We start from the raw sequence: 15937 nt of genomic DNA, 5'->3' as shown, positions 1-15937 counted from the left end.
ATGATTTTTATTGTGTACCTAAGAACTTTGAGGCACTTTCCAAAACTTTACATAATCTGGAAATCAGTCTACAGGCTGATGATGGGACAGGGATTTTAATTGGGGGTGACTTCAACGCAAAAATACCAAAGAATCATGGGATCAAGGATAGGAACTGCTTAGACCAAGCTGAACGAAGGGGTATTGAACTCGCCAATATACTAACCGAGTTCAACCTTGGTGATGCCATGAAAACTAGCCACAACCCTAGCGCTTCCCACGCTCCTACGTTCAGAGGCAGGGACAGCAGTTCCACCATTGATTTTATCTTTATGTCCCCACATTTAATAGATTGTGTAACAGTCCACAGTGATGGAGGCATCGTTTGGAGATCACAACCCACTTGCAGTAACTCTGCATTTAGCCCCTACTCCGGTTTATACCAACTTAAATGGTGCAAGGGACATCACACCTTCAGTGGATGGCTTGCGATTAAAATGGAGGGGGGTCGACTGTGGGGCAATCTTGGAAAGCGTAAAAATGAAACACCCGCAGCTAATTAATTCCTGCTTATCCATGGATGGGAACTACCACAGAATAATTGCTGATTTTGGTGAACTGTGTCTAACCATAAAAACTCTTTTGTCAGCATCGTTACCAAAGGAAGGGAAAGAACCAAGGTGATTTGATTCCTCCTGCTCACTGGCAAATAGGGAATTACGCAGGGCACTAACCACTAAACCTAGGTGCACAACGGTGGTTCAGACAGCCAGGAAAATCTATAAACTTGAAATAGCTAGAAGAAAGTCCGCACTACTGACAGAACAGTGGGAGTCGCTGGTCGCCAGTGCAAATCTGGGGGGCAGCGGCCCCTTCTGGTCTGCGGTCAGGAAAACGCGGGAAATGGGGAAACAGTTAACACCAATCAGTTGCAACATAACTAGCAGCGTTTGGGAGGCCCACTTCTCTAAAAATTTACGCCGCACCATCCAAGGAATTGGTAACTTTCACCCCAGACAGGCGTGTGGTCTACAGATTGATCTCCATGAGGTGAAAATAGCCATAAAAGAGAGCCTTGGCAACAAGGCACCAGGCCCCGATGGATTGCCCATTGATATTATTAAGCACAACCCGGATCTATGGGCACCAATCCTTCTTAACGTCTTAAACAGCTTGCCAACAGTGCCTATGCCCACTACCTGGGCAACTAGCACTATCGTCCCAATCTTCAAAAAGGGTGACCGGTCGGACCCAGTTAACTATCGTCCGATCTCCCTTTTGGATAACACTTTAAACATTTTGGGGCGAGTTATTTATAATAGGGTGCTAGAATGGACTGAAGACCTAGACCTATTGGACCCGTGTCAGATGGGATTCAGGAGCAGGGTGGGGACGGTGGAGCAATGTCTGAACCTAAAATTGATAATCGACAAGTACAGCGTTGCTCGATCGTCTCCTATTTACCTTGCATTTATGGATCTTTCATCCGCCTTTGATTTAGTGAATAGATCCAAACTCTGGGCTATCCTTTTGAATTCTGGACTAGACGAGGCTCTTGTTAACTTCCTGGCCTACCTCCACAAGGATCTTAAAGCACAGGTCAGGATTGGAATGGGTGGAGAAGTATCTGGAGCTATTAACATCTGCAGGGGGGGAGACATGGGTGCGTTTTAGCACCCTTGTTGTTCATCATTTACATTAATGGCCTTGAAAGAAGTGACTAGTGATGTACCAACAATCCTGGGGCAACCACTACCAGTGTTATATGCAGACGATGCAGTGCTTATGGGCCGCACTCCAAATGCCCTCCGCCTACTTGTTCAAAGCTTTGTCCAACATATGGAGGGATTAGATCTGCGCGTAAATTTAAAAAAATCTTTTATCATGCCATGTGGCCCCGGGAAACGGAAGCTCAATACTATACATATAGGGACAGATAAACTTGAATCTGTGCCTACATTTCCATACTTAGGTCTGGTTTTCGCTGCGAACGGCTCATGGAGTGGGCATTTGGCAGTTCTCGAAAGCCACCAATTCTATTTTGAGCTTGCCGCGCCCAAAGAAAATAGGCGCCACTAGAGCTATTTTAATTTTTTTTAGACTATAGTGCCTACCGGTCGCCACATATGGAGCTGAGGTTTGGGGGTTGGGAAGAAGCCCAGGTATTCAGCGGGGAGAAATTAGATTTTGCAGGAAAATACTGGGCGCCCCAATCTCATCTTCTGAATTTATTTGCCATAATGAATTAAACCTCCCCTATGTATGCGATTTTATCAGATTTAGACCGGCTCTATTCTGGGTCAGGATTTGGAGGAATAACTCAGCCACTCTTACACAAAATATTATAAAGGACTGTTTAAAATGTGACCATGGCATGGCGATTCCATGGCTTTCTGGAGTGTTAAAAACATTGAGCGCCGTGGACAGAGGCAGTCTCTTCTCCGACCCTACCAGGATCGAGCCAAAGGATAAAATTGAGGTTAAACAAGCACTGTATGCATTTTATAACTCTGAACGAATGGGAAGAGAATCCTCAAAATCAACTGTTCTAAAATACATGGGGAATGAACTATGTAGGCAACCACTCCCGCACTATCTTACTCTACCCATGACCAACTGGGAGAGATCACTCTTGTTTCGCCTAAGAGCGGGTTCTGTGAAATATCTGTTGGCCTTCCCTCTGGGCTATCAACATAGCACAGAATATAACCCATGTCCGTGTGATGGTGTTAGCACACAAGATGATTTGCACTTCCTATTCTTCTGTAAATTTTATCTAAAATATATCAATTGGTTTTTAACCCCATATTTTAGGAAACATAGACCACTCGCGTTGGGGAAGTCTTATCTATTGTTGGTTTCCCTGGATTCAGATGAATTAATCTTTCGCACTAGCACTTTCTTGAGACTGATAACATGAGTGCGCAAAATGATGGAAAACCCATGAAATTAGCCTCATTAAAACTGTATTATATTTTTAACCATGTATTTTTGTATAATGATGTGTTATGTAAATTAATTGTTTTTATGTGGTACTTTTAAGAAATTCATTGAAATTCGAATAAAGGTCTTTTGAACTTGAGCATATAATCAACAAAGTTAGCATTGTAGCAAGTCCATATATCATAAAGGAAGATGTCATCTTATAAAGACAGTGGATAAAGGACTATAAGGCCTATCCACCCTCCCCTTGGTAAGAATAAATATTATTTATATTCAATAGTAGATCTCTGGGCATTGTCAACAGACCTCATACCTTAGTGCCTATATGGTGTATCTACAACATAGGAAGAGCATTGCTCTTCACACTGGAAAGATCTTTCTCCAAGTGAGTGTTAACCTAACATGCATTCCCAAAATACCAAAGCACGAGTCTTCAGCAGCTGCAACTGTGTTAGCATGTTTTGTCTAGGTACTAGGGACTGACCAGAACTGAATAATAAGGGGCATTGTTTATCGACCTTGTTCACCGAGTTCATACTAAACTCCAGGAACAGACAGAGACCGCACAAAGCAGACGGCTCTCATGTGAAAGGCATAAACAGAGTCTTGCAAAATAAAGTTATGTAGTAACGTGCGCAAAAGTGTCATCATGGCAGCAGAACTCGTGGTAACTTAGATATGTCGACATTGTCCCTATCGGCCATATGACAGATCAAGCCCCACCAACAAGCAAAATCTTCTTTTTCTACAACTTAATAGTTGGTTTCCGCTTGCCTTAATGTCCTTGATGTATAAGACACTGTGACTTTTTAACTATCTCTTATTTACTTTAGCTTAGCACTGAGCCCATAGTTAGTAGTGTCAGTGACTGCAACCATCTGATATTTGGTATCGAAGGACTTCAGACTTGTTATGTTATATGTATTTGAATAGAGTGCTTATTGCTTTTGAGGGTATTGTGGTGCTATGCATGTATGTGAGGCTAGCCCCGGGAGTGGGGGGGAAGGATTTAGGGCCATATGTATCAAAAAGTCCATTTGCGATTCTCAAATGGCGATTTTTTTTTTTTTTGTTTTTTTTTTTTTTTGCGAAATGCTATTTGAGAATGGCAAAACGCTATGTATGTAGGATTTGCAAAGAATTTTGCGAATCCTATATATTCCTTAATTGGGAATCGCAAATTGCGATTCGCAATTAAGGAATACCTCCCCATTTATTCCTATGGGCCTAGAGGTTCCAGGGGTGCAGCGAAGGTCTGCTCCATGTGTAGAATGTCTGCGGGGAATGCCTCTTTCATGGCGAGCCCATTCCTATGGGCCTAGAGGCCCATAGGAATAAATGGAAAGACATTCTCAATTTGCGATAGGCAATTAGAGAATCGCAAATTGAGAATAACCTTTCAAGGGTGCCAGGGTGTCAAAAGGACACCCTGTTGCACCCCTGAAATGTGCATCTGTGCCTCATGTGACACACATAAATGCCCTAAGGGCATGTGTGTGAGTCACATGGAGGAGGAGGAGCCCGCCCTGCCGTAGTATGCCACAGCTCTGCTCTGTCCACGGAGAGTCTGTTTCCAACAGGAGCCAACTAGAGCCGCAAACTCTTATCCAGAGCTGCCATAGCCAGGAACAAGAGCTAGGTTTGAGTCTGGTTGAGCCTGGAGCTAGCGGGATGAGTTAAGGCGAGTTGCGCTGGTGTGGTGGCGTGCGGTGCGGAGTGGTGCGGCTGTTTCTGCCCTCACGCCTTGCCTGCCGTTTACCGCTGCGTCCCGCTCATCGCTCCTCATTACGCTTCGTTCCCCCGCTTCTCTCTCCCCCGCCCCCGTTTCCCCGCTCTCCGCACTCTTGACCTCCCGGTCTCTGGCTCTCACCTTCACCTTGCTGTCTGCCTGCCATTTGGGCGACAAGTGGAAATGAAGTGGTGATTGAGTGCAGGGGTTGAGTTAAGTGACTGCTCCCCAGCCCCCCCCGGCAGGGCCGCTCACGCTCCTCCACAGAGAGAGCTGAAGAGCTCGCCTTGGCTCCTGCGTGGTTTTTGCGGCTTTCTCGGCGGTTCCCAGGCGGCGAGGTGTAGTGGTACACTGTGGTGTGGTCTGTTCACCAATCCTTTCTGCGGCACCAATCTCTAATTTCTCCCTCATGCCCTGAGAGACCACATATAACTGCACAGTCACTGCAACAACCTCCGCTGCCACTACCGCCGGCTTCAGACCGCCGGTATTGCAAGGCACAGGAAAGCAGAGGTGAGCAGAGTAAACCTGCTGCTAACAGTATTAAAAGAGCAGCGGCAGCGACGCCCGGAAATTGAGGTGTTTTCAGCAGCCGCAATAGCTGTAGTGAGGACAACGAGTGTCCTAGCTGCAGCAGCAGTACCTCCAGCTTGCCGTCCCCCACCCCACCCCGTGCAACGAACTGAGGTGAGATTACGGGGCAACTGGGGGTAGTAGGAGTGAACAAACAACAGACCGGAAATCTCTGCCATTGCCCCCTTCTGATTTGCACCCTTGGAGAGAGGCGCTGTGAGGAGTTGTGGAGCTGAGGAGCTGTGAGGCTGTGAGGCAGCCTTCCCTAGCCACTTTGCTCCGCCATCTTGCTCCACCAGCCAGGTGGCACAACCATCAGGAATTAAGGCAGTCAGACAGGCCGACAGAGACCAATTTTTGAGAATCCCTACCAGAGCCCCAACCAGACACCCTAAGTGATAACCAAAGTGCCGAGGTGCGTGGTGAGTGGGGCACTGGATTTTCCCCATCTCACTCCCCATCTCACTCAGGAAAACCTTCTTCAGCACTTTAAAGACCTGAGTTAGTGGAGCAATGAGGAAAATTGAATTTTGCCTTGTTATATGTGCCTACGCGTTCCTAATCCTATGTTATATGTGCATGATCGATATGCATATATCCCCCTATGATCGATTTAAGACGCAATCATAGTTGTGTCCAACTCTAGTATGCCAGTATCCAGTTCTCGTGAAAGCAACGAGTATTAGGCCTATGTTGCCAACGTTTTACATTATGCACGTTAATTCACCGCATTGTTCCCGTTTCTAGGCCTCATAGGGCCCGGACACCAGATTCAAGCTCCAGTCTCCTGAACCCACTCCGAGGAGCGATGCAGCCCCCACCTGCATCCCTGACCCTTCACTTACTTCCCGCCAAGCAGCGCGGTGCCCGGCCTGGCTCTGCCTGCCTGTCTGCCAAGAATATGTTATGCCTCTAGTTATCAGTTCAGCTTTTCGTCTTCACATTCCTAAGCTACTGAACCGCATAAACATCTCCAGCTCTGGTCTAGTCTTTCTGTCTCCATGTAAGAGAAATACTGTATTAATATTCATGAAGATTCATAGCACACGCAATACATGTAGAATATATGCATGCACCAGCCTTAGTGTCAAGTAGCCTTTGCCCTGATAACTTTTAGATTCTATCAACATGTACTCCAAACACCAGATACCAGATATGCTATAGGTACATGTCGTCCTGACACCGCAGACTTTAGTCTCCTCTTCTAGTGCAGAAGTCATAGCCCCCAGTTCTCCCCGGTAACACGTCATTGCCCGTTTGCGCGCACCACTAGGTTAAAGGTCCCAGCTGCTCAGGTAGCCCCCTCCATGTTTCCGCCCACTTTATGACACTTCTGTGACGTTCACATCACATGTCTACGTGCACGCCCTGTGCACGCCTTCTTTTCACGCCCATGTCTTCTTATCTTACGCTTGTCACTAGTTACGCCTACTGTATGTAATGTAATAGAAATGTTTTACTATATATATGTTGAATTGTGATGAAACGGGTGCAGCTGCCTTCCTTCCTATTTTATTTCAGGCTGTCCCGTTCCAGTCCCTTCCCTTTTGCCTGAATAAAGCCTGTTCAACTCGGATACATCGGATCCTACCTCTTATTTATTGAGCTATCTGTTATTGTTAATATATTCAAAAATAGTACCGGTAATTAATTATTTATTTACCACATAAATGGCGCCCGAACAGGGACGAGCCCCTTCCTCACGCGCTGGCGATGTACGCAGGTCCCCTGACCCTCTGCAGCCGTGACGGAACTCTACTGCGCACCGGCAGATATTTCTGCTTCAAGTCTCCTTCAGGCCCACGGAGGAGACGGAGACTGCGGTCCGGCATCCAGACGAAGCGGTGTGGAATGCGGTTCGTCCCGACCAGAGCCCAAGCCGAGAGTCAAGGTCCGAAGTATCCGGAGGCCCACCTGTTTCTGAAGTCCGAAGTTCGTAGTCCGACGTCGTCGCAGTCCAGTCCAGTCCGAGGCCTTCCAGTTTCTGCTTCCCGGTGAGTACCGTCGCGGGGGAAGTATCTAGACAGGATCATTAGTTTGTTCCTGGTCCGTTGGGTTTGGGTACACAGATCCAGTCCGAAGAATTCACCTAGGTGGGTACGGTATGACGTGTCTCTTTATGGGACCGGTATGTTCTGTACTGTTTTAACAGTGCATCCAGTAATTCTAGTAAGTTTCGTTCTCGAGAAATTCATGTGTTCTGTTTTCAGTGTACCAGGTAGTATTTCTGTTCGAACTGTTTTTAATGTATTTCTATGTCGTGGTATGAGTGATTTGTTTGCCATATTATTACTGTGATTATTGTGTATTGTGTTCCAAGTGTATTACCGAAATGCCTCTGTTCTCGAAATTACGTCAGTTAAAGACCAGAAAAGGGTTACTCGAAGAAGCAGTTCCTGTCCCTCCTAGGGACAGTCCAGGACATTTTATGTATCACAAGCATGGCTTAGATGCCATAATATATCTAGACTTATGGGCGGACTATACCAAGGAATTAGAGAAATATAGATGGCCCGTATCAGGTACATGGGATGCCGAGTGCATCATGAGAGTAGAAGAAGCATTATGGAAAAAGAAAGCCAGACAGTCCCAGAAAGATGCCATCGAGTTATGGCGCAAAGAATCTCATAAAAGAACCGAAAAAGAATTCAGAAAAACAGAATTAAGTAGGGAATCCTCAGAAAGAGCCCAAGAAAGGGAATTAATAGAAGAAGATGAACGAGTTAGAGCAGAACAGTCAGACGGACAGAGAAATGCCCTTATTAAAGGTATGTATCCTCTTCTTGCCGAGGGCTTGCCGAAGGCAACCCCGGAAGCACCCTGTAATTTACCGCCTCCATTGGTCCCGATTAAGCTACGTCATAAACCGACCGCAGCTGACATATTTCTTTCGTCCTATTTGGACGACACAGTCCCAGCCTATGCAAATCCTGTTCCGCCTGCTCCCGTTAATAATGTAATTCCTGTCCCGCCAACTACTGTTCCCGGGGGTCAAGTTCATATTCCAGCACCCCCGGACCAGCCCACAGTAAATGTACCCGTTTTACCAGTCACTCTGCCAGCCCGTACAGTATTAACTGACGATTCCAGCTCAGGAGGGGCTGAAGGAGGTGCTCCTATCACCCCGCCTCAAGTTAGACGACTGACGCTGCATGACGTAGCGTTACAGCGTACGCCAAAAGTGGCGACATACACAGATCTCAAGCGACTTCTTACTGACTGTATATATGATCCAGTTCCAGGCGAAGATCACATGATCTTATATTCAGTTTAAGACGGGTGGCCAGCTTTTTGATCACCCTGCCTGATATGAAGGAACATCTAAACAGAATATATCGTTTTATCCGTACAGGCGAGAATCCAGGAAGTATTCACGAAGCCATGGTTCAAAGAAAAGTCGAGACTCAGCTCATGATTTTAAAGTTCCTGATTAATAGTTTAATAAGAGAGCAAGATTATCCAGAAAAAGATCAAGAAGAACTGAAAGTCCTGACTAGGTGGAGTGACAATATAGCCGATGGAAAACACAAGACACAAGGTAGTATAGAGAGTATGTACAAGAAAATTCGTAAGGAAATAATACGTATACACCAGAAAGAGGAAGCAAAAAGAGCAACCGAGAAAGAATACGACTCTTCTAGTGAAGAGGTAGACAGCGAGAATCCCTCCAGAATAGCGTATGTAGGTAGAACTAGACTTTCCGACCGACATTCACGCCTAGATTACAAGAAAACTTTTCCTCCTTCAGCACCAGAACAGTGTTCTCTTGAGCAAGTATTCCAAGCCACCGATCACATTCTGAAATTACGAATAGGGTATAGCGAGCTTAGTACAATGCATGAACAAGAACTAGCCCGATCAGCAGTCCGATGGACTAGTGATTCTACCACGTTTCCAGACGAAATAGTGGCCCAAACGTTTCTGAAACTGCCCCCAGCCGAGCAACGTCTGGTGGGTACATATATGATTCAGCACCTCATTACACTGTATGAGGAACAACATTCTGATCCAGGTCCGCTACATGATATATTGAACGAGTTACTCCTAAACAGATGGAAAGGTCTAGGTACCGATTTAATTAGTGTCATTCTAGAACAGCGCCACAAGTACCGAACGTTTCTGAATCCACATTTTGTTCATGTCTCACCCCCAGAAAATAAATCATTCTACATAGACAGACAGAATCCGTTACGAGAAGTACATCCAGTCAAGAAAGAGGGTGGTGGTCTAGAACGAGTATTTGTTTACACCCCTATCACGAAAATAGAACTCTTGGAAATGAAAAAGTTAATTCCCTGTCATGATAAAGATCCAGCAGGGTTTCACCATGAATTAAAGGACATGCTCCGTATGGGAGAATACACGTATCCTGACATCATTAAAATGTTAAAGGTCCTGTTGCCTGCGGGCATATATGAAAAACTCAAAGAAAAAGAATGGGAGGTGGGAGAGAAAAAGATAGATTGGACAGCATTAGAAACTGAAGATAATACACGAGTACCAGGTACCGGTGTTGGGGATAAAGCTAAAGCTTTGCCCGAATTGTTAATACAAGTCTTGCCAAGATTACTAGCCACGAAGAAGGAAGATTGGGATGCCATCTCAGCCTGTAAACAGAAACAAGACGAAGATACTAGTGATTTTTATTCTAGATTTGAGAAATGTTTCATTATTAATAGTGGTCTGAAAACAAGTAGTGAATCGTATCCCCATCTTTTTGTTACCAAACTAGTCGAAAATTCAAGTCCACAAGTTAAAAATAGAGTACTGAAGGTCGAAAGTACCTGGCAAGCTAATACTCCGTCACAGATGCTCCAGATGCTCCAGTATCACCAGAACAGAATCAGGGAAGAGCAGGAACACGAAAAGAGACGTATGAAAGACACGAAAATGAAAGTATTAGTTGCACAATCTGTTCCGCAAGACAGTCAGAAGAGGGGTCCGAATCAAGCCAGTCATCCGACAGCTCCCGTTAAAGGGACATGCAATTACTGTAAACAGCCAGGTCATTATATAAACGAATGTGCAGTTCTGAAACACAACATAGCTACTGGTAAAACGAAAGAAAGACCACGTCCGCCTAGACAAGAACAAGTTTCACAGACTTCCCAGCCACCGCAGAATGCACAACAGACAGTTACAGTACCGCAGCCTATCGCTGCAACACAACACGTTACACAGCAGATGTACCAGTATGCACAGTCAGAGTATCCAGATTATCAGCCGTATTCATGAAACAGCCTAGAGAGGGAGGTAGGCTTGCCTCTCATCGAGATTCCTGTAGATCAAGAGGGTCCCTATGTACACAGTCAAGTATTAGGGAAAGACAGAAAGTTTCTGATTGATACAGGGGCAAGTAGGACTACCATCAGTCATGACGAGGTTCCAGGGGCTCCGCTCTCAGGCTCTAGAAATGTTTCCCTTGGATTTTCAGGAAAGCCTATTGTTAATGAAATATCGAAACCAGTTACTCTAGAAGTCGGTCCATTGTCCCGAACTACAGACTTGTTACTCACGAAATCATGTCCAGAAAATTTATTAGGCATTAGAACTCTGAAAGAATTGGGAGCAGTAATATGCTGCTCCCCAGAAGGGGTGCGACTGTTCCTGAGAGATTTTAAAGGTCATTATGTATTACGTGATTTTGATCCAAGATTATTGAATGTACCACAGCATTTATGGGCGCAAGGTCCAACTGATGTAGGTTGTATGCATATCACACCCCATCGTGTTACCCTGAAGCCAGGTGTTGTATTACCACGAATCCGACAGTACAAATTGCCACCTGAGGCTATAGCAGCCGTATCTAAAATTATTGACGAGCTTATTGTTCAAGGAGTGGTTGTAGAGACTGACTCCAATATATGTAATTCTCCTATCATTCCGATTCTGAAACGTACTGATCCCAATGCACCTCCAGTTTATCGATTAGTGATTGACCTTCGAGAACTTAATAAATGCATCATACCCCAGTACCCAGTGGTTCCAGATATTTCTTCCCTATTAACTGCCATTGATTCCGAAGCTACGTTCTTTACAGTTATCGATCTCAAGAACGCATTCTTTAGTGTCCCCATTCATCCAGACAGCCAGTTCCTTTTCGGATTCTGTTTAAATGGAAGAAGCTATAAATTCACACGAGCTCCTCAAGGTTTCACAGAAAGTCCTAGTATTTACAGTCAAGCACTTAAAAGACAACTAGACAATATTCACATGCCAACTGACACTGCCCTGCTCCAGTATGTCGATGATCTACTGATCACAGCCCGTTCTGAACGTGACTGCGAACGTGCGTCACTTACAGTTCTGTATTTTCTGGCCGAGATGGGGCACAAGGTGTCCCCTTCCAAATTGCAATTCTGTGTCCAGCAAGTGGTCTACTTAGGACACTTACTGTCCAAGAGGGGTAGGCAGTTGACACCAGACCGTATCCAGTTAATAGCACGTCTTCCACAGCCCAAGACACAGAAGGAGGTACGAGCTTTTATAGGCCTCACTTCTTACTGTAGACAATGGATTCCTCAGTATGCATTTTTAGCCAAGCCACTGATACAGTTAACGACACAGGAGGCAGCCGTATCGACTGTCCTCCCTTGGACCCAGGAACATACACTTGTTTTCAATGAGTTAAAGAAAGCTTTATGTAATGCACCTGTTCTAGCAACACCAAACTACAGTAAGCCTTTTACACTTTTTGTTACTGAACGTGATGGTACTGCATTATCTGTTCTCACACAAGATCAAGCAGGACAATACAAGCCCTGTGCTTATTTTTCTAGCACATTAGATCCAGTAGCCCAGGCTCTGCCTGCGTGCCTCAAGTCAGTTGCAGCCACAGCACTAGCTATCAGACAAAGTGATTCCATAGTGTTAGGACATTCCCTGACAGTACAAGTTCCACACTCCGTGGAAGTTCTTTTAAACCGAACACAGACCCAGCACTTGACAATTGCACGTTTAACAGGTTATGAACTGACACTGTTTCAGCCACACATAGAAATCAGACGCTGCAACATTTTAAATCCAGCTACATTGTTACCGTCAGTTACTTCAAATCCTGCCACACATGACTGTGTGGAAGTTGTTAACACTACGACAAAGCCAAGACAAGACTTGACAGACATTGCATTACCTAATCCCGACCTGACACTTTATGTGGATGGTTCATGTATGAGAACAAGTACAGGAGAACTAGTAGCCGCGTATGCAGTGACTACTGAAACCGAAGTTATAGAAACACATCGTATTGACACTCTGTCTGCTCAAGCAGCAGAGCTTGTCGCTCTGACCCAAGCCTGCATACGTGCCAAGAACCTGAAAGTTAATATATACACAGATTCACGTTATGCATTCGGAGTCGTACACGACTTTGGAGTACTCTGGCAAGAAAGAGGTTTTATGACTTCTCATGGAACCAAGATTCAGCATGGCCCCCTCATTCAAGCTCTTAGATGCAATACATTTACCGACAGCTATCGCCATCATGAAGTGCAAGGCACATACGAAAGTCACTGACATCATTTCCCAGGGTAACGACCTGGCAGATCGAACAGCCAAGCTTACAGCCCAGACTCCAGACATTTCAGTTAACACGACACAGACAGACATTCCAGATCAGACTACTTGTATGACAGTTAAGGACCCTACACAAGATGTAATAGATATACAGTTACATGCCACTCCAGAAGAAATCAAGAATTGGTCTGAACAAGGAGGGGTCCAGACAGATCAAGGATGGTTGACAAAGGGAAAAGCCACATGGTTTCTCCCCGACTCTATGGTTCAAGTCATTATTAACACCGCACATAGTCCAGCACACTTAGGAGAAAAAGCCATGTTAGACAGTATTCAGAACCTCTGGTTCAACAAGCATTTACGAGCAGCAGCCAAACAGAAAGTACGTACCTGCATGATCTGTTGTCAGTTCAATCCAGGTAAAGGTATCCCGGTGGAACAAGGTGGATTCCATCCTCCTGACCACCCTTTTGAAGTCCTCCAGATGGATTATATTCAGATGGAGCGATGTCGAGGTTTCAAGTATGTTCTCGTAGTAGTATGCGCTTTGTCCAGGTGGACCGAAGCATATCCAGTTCCAGATTACACAGCCGCGACCACTGCCAGGCAGTTGGTTCGTGAGTATTTCCCCCGCTATGGATTACCTAGGGTCGTGTATTCAGATAACGGCCAGCCATTCTCATCCGAGCTCATGAAACAAGTTTCCCTTCTGTTAGGGTACCAGTGGAAGTTCCATTGTGTACGCCATCCTGAAGCAGCCGGTCTCGTAGAGAGACATAACCAGACTCTGAAAATCCGCATCGCCAAAGTATGCGCAGAGAAAGGCGTAGATTGGATGGTAGCACTGCCAGTCGCCCTTTTCTATATGAGAATGGTTGCTCATTCCCGTTCAGGTCTATCTCCATATGAGATAGTGTTTGGTCGTCCCCCAAATATGTGGGGTACACCTAGACCCCGTACAATTACCGATGTTGACCGTAATATGCTGACAGATTACCTTGCCGCCTTGATGTCTGCACTACAATCTTGTCGTTCACAGGTCGCCGCTGCTTTTCCAGACAACACCGAAGTGAAACCGCACGAGGTCGTTCCAGGTGACTTCGTCCTTGTGAGAAATTTTGATCGTTCAAGTCCGCTGGAGCCCCGCTGGAAGGAGCCCCGCCTTGTTCTTCTCACCACCCGGACCGCAGTGAAAGTCGAAAACAGAAAAGGGTGGCTACATGTGAGCCACGTAAAGAAATTCCATGGACTTAAAGCAAAAACTTTTCTCAAGGACTGCCCCGTTCTCAAGGACTGCCCAGACACTGAATCTAAACTTCCCTTGTTAGAGAAAACTCCGCAGCAGGAGTATAAAACAAAGTTGAGGTCTAGTAAGTCAGCCAGTTTAATTGTCTAAGTCCCTCTCGGGTGAAACGGTTAGACAGGTTCCTGACATGTATGAGATAGACCCACACAGTGAGAGAGTTAGTCAAAACTCTAAGAGAATACGTTATCAAAAGAATCTTCGAAGTAGATGTATCGTTACTCTGTTTTTCTGACATTTCTGAGTCTTATGGTTACTTGCATAAGTTATGCTTTACATTTATGTTTTCCTATTTCACATGTACATATGTTTTCTAATGTTACAGTAGAGCACACATTTAGTGACCTGCCTCCTCACGAGTTATCATATCGTCTTGCTATGCGTAATAATACTTTTATCCGAATGCTGCACTATTCACACCAGACCAGCAATGCCACTAATTGTTGGGTGTGTGGTCGACTCCCCCCTTTCCAGACATCGAAGGGAGTTCTGCCACTCTTTCCCTATCCATTTTCACACAATGGTTCGTGTGGAGCATGGTCCACGTTAACGTCATCATCAAATGATATGTCCCTTCTGAATAGAACATGTTTCCCAGACAAGCAAGGTCTTTCCCATAGAACAGGGTTAGATCTAGAAAATGAAGTATATGATTTAGGTAATTATTCCTCGAATTTCATGGTATTGAATGTTCAGTCCAAGACTACTCCAGATTTGCCTGCTATTTCAGTTCTACCAGTTAAAGGCGAATTATGTGTCAGAAAGAATGGTTCTGCACATGTAGGACATAGTGATTGTACTACTATGGTCGAGTATAGTGACAGTGGGAAATCTATTTTCAAAGCCTCACGTCATTCTTATTTTGTGTGTGGTCAGACCGCATATGTACGTCTGCCCCTAGATTGGGATGGAACATGTTATATTGCCTTTCTACTGCCCCCAGTTTTCCTAGCCCCATCCGATTATCACAGAAATACAAATCTAGTACACGTTAGACATAGAAGGGAGACTGAGTCCCCAATTGTCGATCAAACTGAAACTGCCTTAGAACAATATCAAGACTTCAATAAAGGTTTCTTTTTCTTCATAGGTCCTGTCCAGAATAGTAAGTTAATACGTAGGCTAACCAGAACCCTTGAAGCAGTAGTGAATGAGACTACTTCCGCTATAGGTAATTTAACTGAAGAACAATCTGCTATTAGATTTGTCGTGCTCCAGAATCGTCTCGTCCTTGACGTCATACTGGCCGATAGGGGAGGAGCTTGTAGAGCCATCGGATCTAGTTGCTGCATTTTCATTCCTAATATCGCGCCGTCTGTTTATTCAGCTATAACCAGACTTCATAAAATTGCCCATCAGTTACACCAGAATCCAGGCACCTGGACATGGTCCGGTTGGCTCTGGAGTATAATATCTGCCTGGGGATGGAAAGTATTGTCATTCCTAGGTATAGCAGTAATGATCATATTCAGTTGCTGCCTTTGTTTACAATGTGGCCCTGCGATTTGCGGCTTGTGTGCTACCTCTTGTATTCCTAGTCCTAAGTCCCGTTCCAAGACAATTCGAGACGAGCAAATGATGCTATATGAACAGATAGATGGTATCATGAATATTGATGTTTCCTGATGGAAACGTAGGGCACAAGGAGGGAATGAGAAATTGAATTTTGCCTTGTTATATGTGCCTACGTGTTCCTAATCCTATGTTATATGTGCATGATCGATATGCATATATCCCCCTATGATCGATTTAAGACGCAATTATAGTTGTGTCCAACTCTAGTATGCCAGTATCCAGTTCTCGTGAAAGCAACGAGTATTAGGCCTATGTTGCCAACGTTTTACATTATGCACGTTAATTCACCGCATTGTTCCCGTTTCTAGGCCTCATAGGGC

The 15937-nt window shown here is 45.0% G+C and overlaps 1 protein-coding gene across 4 annotated transcripts in view; it reads left to right on the top strand.

The window, feature by feature from the left end:
- Positions 1-15937, top strand: part of RGS12 (regulator of G protein signaling 12) — a 760012-nt gene that overhangs the window by 213564 nt on the left and 530511 nt on the right. The gene's annotated exons all lie outside the window — the stretch shown is intronic.

The sequence above is a fragment of the Lissotriton helveticus genome, chromosome 2_2 (assembly GCF_964261635.1).
Source record: "Lissotriton helveticus chromosome 2_2, aLisHel1.1, whole genome shotgun sequence".
NCBI lineage: Eukaryota > Metazoa > Chordata > Amphibia > Caudata > Salamandridae > Lissotriton > Lissotriton helveticus.
This window is presented reverse-complemented; position numbering and strand designations above follow the sequence as displayed.